Genomic DNA, 6,000 nt, shown 5'->3' on the forward strand with positions numbered 1-6,000 from the left:
CATGCATGCATGACCATATCATGGAATTTTGAAGTTGTTTTCATGAAATTCTAACATGCATGTCTATATTATAGTTGTGATCTAGGAATTCATCATGCTTTTGGGAAGAATAGCTCATGTGATCATGTGTTGGAAGTTATAAATTCAAATAAACTCATGCATGGCATAATTACACCATGTTCTTCATTTTAAAGTTGAAATTTGGTACAATTGAAATGCTTTTGGGCTTCGCTTTTATGAAATGATCTTTAAATCATGAAATATTACGAGTTTCTAAATGTTTTCCATAATTTTGGCCCAAAAGGATGAGTTTTGTTATGTTTAATCCATGGTTTGGACTTTGAGAGCAAATCTGGAAATCCGAGAATTCTGCTTCCTCACTCGAGTGAAAGATTCCACGCTCGAGTGATGTGATAACCCTCACCTCTGATTAGTGCTAAACTGTGTATAAACATGATAAGTAATTGATCAGACTGAAATTCTGAATTAATTGCATGAATGTACTACTTTAATAGCATTTCTATCTGTCTGCCATTAATTGATCTGTTCGTGTTTTAATTTCAAACTGCGAATTGAAAGCCTTATCAGCGACCGATTCAGAAATTGATTGGTATTTTATGCTAATCAGAATTTATGTGATTTTATGGTAGGTTTAATTAAAATTTGATTTGGAACGATTAAATTAGATTAAATAATGTTAAATCACATTAGTTCAAGTAATTACCTTATTGCCATTAAGTGGACAATGCTAGGCCTTTTATTTAGTCTTGATTTATATATGCTTGGCATCACTCTTCATCACTTTTCCTAGACCAAAACCGTGAGAGATAGAGAGAGAGACTTGATAGGAGATTGAATTCATCAAGAATTGTTTGAACTTAGAAGAATTGAAGGGAATTTGCATATTTGAGCTTCCACATCTAGAATTCAAGACATAAGGTAGGAATTCACCTTCTTCATTATGAAATTAAGTTGTTTCTTGCATGGTTCATGGAGATTTGGAGTTTAAAGTCAAGAATTAATTTGAAAGAGTTGAATTGTGAGCTAATTCATGCATGCATGTACATGTTTTTGCATTTTGAGGTTGTTTCCATGAAAATTCTTACATGCATGTATATATTTTGGTTGTAGTCCATGAATTCACCTTGATTTTTAGCTCATTCTTACATTTGATCATGATTTGGAGCATTGGAGTCCATTAGAACTCATGCATGTTAAGTTCTTGTATTGTTCATGAAAGTTTCTTTGAAATTGTGTTCAATTGTCTCACCTTTGGGCTTAATTTTACAAATTTGATCTTCAAAACATGTTATAATATGAGTTTGCAAGTGTTTTCCAGAAAATTGGCCCAAAAGGTTGAGTTTTGATGTGTTGAATGCTTGGTTTGAGCTTTGAAGGAAAATTTGGAAGTTCCAGATTTGGCTTCCACGCTCGAGCGAAGGATTCTACGCTCAAGCGACCATCGTTTTGTTCAAAGCCTCGCTCGAGCGACGGAATGCTGGTTCGAGCGTAGATTACAAGCTCTCAGGTTTTTGGTGCACGCAGACGTACCCTCGAGCGAAAAACTGTGTCTCACGTTCGAGCGAGCATCAAGCGGGGATTTTCAACATCCAGTACTTTTGCATTTTTACAGACCGCTCGAGCGAGGAAGTCCACACTCGAGCGACCCCTCTATTTTGGAAATCTCGCTCGAGCGTAGAAAGCCACGCTCGAGTGAGACCCTTGTTTTCAGCAAATTTTGAAAAGTGTTTTAAAGTGCATTTTTGCATCCTCATTCCATCCTAGGCATTCCTAGGCCAAGTTTAAGGCATCTTAATAAGGATAATGTTATAGAACCACACCATGTATAATTAGGGGCTAAGTTATTAATCCCGAGTGTGTGTTCGTTCTGCAACTGTAGGGTTGGCATCCGAGGACGCTTGTTAGCTTGTCTATAGCCCAGTGCTCTGTGAGTAACAATGTTGTAAAGATATGTTCAATTATGATTATTTTCTGAATGATCAACTGTACTGCTTACTGAAATGCTATTGTTCAATGAATGAATGTTTGTCCTATTTGTAAACTATGCTCGTGGCATCCATAGCAACCTACTGTTACTGTTTGTGCTACTATTACAGAGATCTCTGTCGGTTCCAATGTTGGGACCACTACTGTTTACTGTTATGATGGCCATCAACTGACTGTTCGGTCTGTTAAGACCTACTGTACTGTTTTGCTATTGGACATACCACGTATAACTGTTATGAATTCTAAATGACTGTTTTAATTAGTGAAAGGACATTCATTCTTAACCCCTTTACGCATTTGTTATTCACTGGGCTTTAGCTCACTGTTTATATTTATATGTAGGTGTCCAGGCACCGGACCGATGTTAGGAGCGTCAAGTTAAGCTCTTGTTTTGTCAAGCCAACCACCGCGCCTCACTTCGAGGTTCCAAGTTTGTTCAAGCTAAGGCTGTTTTGGGGTGTCTCAGTCTCACCCTCCTATCTCTGTTTTGTAATAAATGTTTAAGACTTGACTGTACAGTTATAGTTAGGGATTTGGTCCTTGACATGGATGTTTGTGTATATGTCGCATGTACATATGTTTTGGTTATCAATGTGGCATGTTTATAAAAAGTCTTTTCGCATTCAGACTGTTACAGCTCATTGAACATCTTTTATTTACTGTTTTGGCTTCCGCCAGCCCCTTTACTCTGTATTACTGTCATTACTGTTAAGCAGGCCTTCGGTAATCATAGATTACTGGCCGGTTGTGATGCTAAACCCATAGGGGTGGGTTTGAGTCATGACAAGTGACCATCTGCATTTCACACTCTCGCTCGAGCAACAGAAGGCTGGCTCGAGTGTAAATTGCTAGCTCTCAGAATTTTGCGTGTGCAGAAGCACGCTCAAGCGACAAGACTTGCGCTTGAGCGAAGAACTATGTCTCACCTTCGAGCGAGCATCGAGCGGAGATTTTCAGCAACTAGGCTTTTCGCATTTTTATAGACCGCTTGAGCGATCACTCACATTCGATATGCTCCCTTGAGCGAAGGAATCTACGCTCGAGCGAGACCCCTGTTTCCAGCAAATTTTGAAAAACATTTACAAGTATATTTTTGCATCATCTTCCCATCCTAGGCATTCCTAGGACATGTTTAAGACATCATTACGGGGATAATGTGGTAGAATCACATCACCCCTAGTAGAAAGGACAAAGTTATCAAAGTTGGATGTGTAATTTAATGTGCACTCGTTCTATAACTATGTAAGGTACGCGCCTCAAGGAAGCTGAATAGCCTGCTTACAGCCCTGTTCTCTGTGAGTAACAATGTTGTAAAGATATGTTCAATCGTATTTATTTTTAGATTAATAAATCATATTGCTTTCTGAAATGATACGTTTTATTGATTGAATGATGGTTCTATTTTGAATTGTATTCGTGGCATCCATACCGTATTGTGATTGTTATTGTTATTGACATCGTTATTGTTACAGAGATCTCTGTCAGTTCCAAATCTTGAAACTATTGTTATTGTATGATGGCCATCAATTGATTGTTTGGTCTTTTAAGACCTAGTGTATTGTTGCTATTGGATGTACCATGTATGACCTATACGAATATGATGAATTGAATTGGTCGAATTGAATGATTGATTGACAAATGATATTAATTGAAAATGTTCTAATGCTAATCGATTGTTTCAAAGACTGTAAGGACATCATTCTCAACCTCTTTACACATTTGTTATTTACTGGGCTTTAGCTCACAGTTTATATATATATATGTAGGTGGCTAGGCACCGGACCAAAGCTAGAGGCGCCGACTTGAGCTCCTGTTTTGTTAAGCCAGCCATTGTGCCTCACTTCGAGGTTCTGAGTCTACACGAGTCAAGGCTTCTAGGTGTTCCTATTCACCCTTTTTGTTAAGTGTAATGATGTTTAAGACTTTTGATTGTATAGTTATGATAAAGGGATTATGTTCCTAACCGTATGCTACTTGGTATATGTGCTTTTGGCATAGTTATATGTATGACTATGTGCATGAAAGTTTATTTTCATTCAGGTCTCCACAGTTCATTGGACGATGTAGATTATTATTGAATGGCTTCCGCCAACCCCTTTATATTGTATTATTGTCATTATTGTTAAATAGGCCTTCGGTAATCACGAATTACTGGTCGGTTACGATGCTAAACCTATAGGGCGGGTTTGGGTTGTGATAGACACCACCTTTCAGCCTTGCTCTTAGTGTCTCTGCTAGTTTAAAGGGACAACACCACTGGTTCCAATGGTTGATCCTTGTCTGTTGCTGTGTTCTGAGTGTTGCTACTGAAATAAAGGGTTGACACCTCTAGTTCCAAGGGTCGACCTTTGTTTGCTGCACACATTGGTGTCTCAGCATTTCTTCTTGAGGGTCAACACCACTATCCTTAGGGTCAATCCCTATGAGTAAGTTTCAGATTTTTCGGGTGCGGTTTGGGCCCTACTTTTTGGGGGTTTTGACTCATTCTTTTCATTGACTTTGGGGATATTATTCTACTACTATAAATAGGCCCCAAACACACTTTTCTCATTATTTTCTTTTCTCTCTCTCTTTCTCTTTTTCCATCTCTACACCGCGAGTCTCCCTTCTCCCTCTCTCTAAACTCAACTTTTTCACTTAGACCTTTAGATCTACTCACCTAGAGCTATCTTTTTGCCTTGGTCCTTTGAGAAAGATTGTAGATTTTGTCAAGGGCTTCTTTTTGTTCGTAGTTTCGTCGCTAGTATTTTTGGGTCATATACTCTTTGTTTCAAAAGGTAGGAATTTTTGTACTCCTTTTCAATACCTCGTCTATAGATAGACATGTGGTATATTTTATTGCATAAAAACCATATTCATTATGGATTTTCTTGAAAGTCATAAAAAGGGTTCTAGGGTTTGATATTTGTGATTAAAGTTGTTAAATTGGTTGTTGTTTGGGTTGATTGGAGAGTAGTTTAACATGTTTGTGTTGAGCGTGAGGAAAACCCTAATTTAATATTGTTGACTTAATGGATTTAAAAGGGAGGAAATTGAATAATCTTTTGTATTTTGTTAATATGGATTGTATAATTGTGTTAATATCTAAAAGGGAGAAGTAACCATGGTATTGGAATTTGTTAGACTTATTTATTTTGATGATTTATTTAATTATGTTTTAATTTATTTGAAAGAGAAAAATAGAATTCAAAATTTATTTTGATGATTTATTTAATTATATTTTAATTTATTTGAAAAAGAAAAATAGAATCCAAAATTCATTTTGATGATTTTATTTAATTATGTTTTAAATTCAAAATTTATTTTGATGATTTATTTAATTATGTTTTAATTTATTTTAAAGAGAAAAATAGAATCAAAATTTATTTTGTCCCATTATTTCTCACCTAAACCTTTATCCTAAATGTTGTTAGAATGTATTTGATATTTGATTAAATCAGGAGTTCAATACGGCAAAACAGAGGTTCAAACAGCCTAGCACATCAGTAGTTCAAAAGGTTCAAAACGTTCAAGTGGAAGATATTCAAATTTGTAATGATGGAGTGGAAGATATTCAAATTTGTAATGATGGAGCGGAAGATATTTAAATTAGTAATGATAGAGTACAACGGTTATAAACGGCTATAAATTCAAATGAGTATAATGGTTATAAACGGCTATAAGTTTCATTATATATACCAAAACATCAAATATAAACAAGTTACAAAAAAAATCAGAAAATATTCTTTGATCTATAATCACTCACATCTATTCTCTGAAAAATTCTCTGAGAAGTGTTCTTCAATTTTTGTTTACATCCTCTCTCAGAAATTATACACTGAGCCTTATAGCATTAAACTCATCTTTTCTGTGTGAAATTTACAGAAAAATCAAAACTTCATTTTATATATCTATTTTTGAAAGATAATTCTTGTAGCTTTCTGTGAAAGCAAAAACACCTTCTTTTCAATCTTGTAAGAGTGTAGTACATTCAATGTTCTTGACTTAGAAAGT

Source organism: Camellia sinensis, unplaced genomic scaffold (assembly GCF_055761805.1).
Source record: "Camellia sinensis isolate YWXY unplaced genomic scaffold, ASM5576180v1 Unanchor1, whole genome shotgun sequence".
Classification (NCBI taxonomy): Eukaryota; Viridiplantae; Streptophyta; class Magnoliopsida; order Ericales; family Theaceae; genus Camellia; species Camellia sinensis.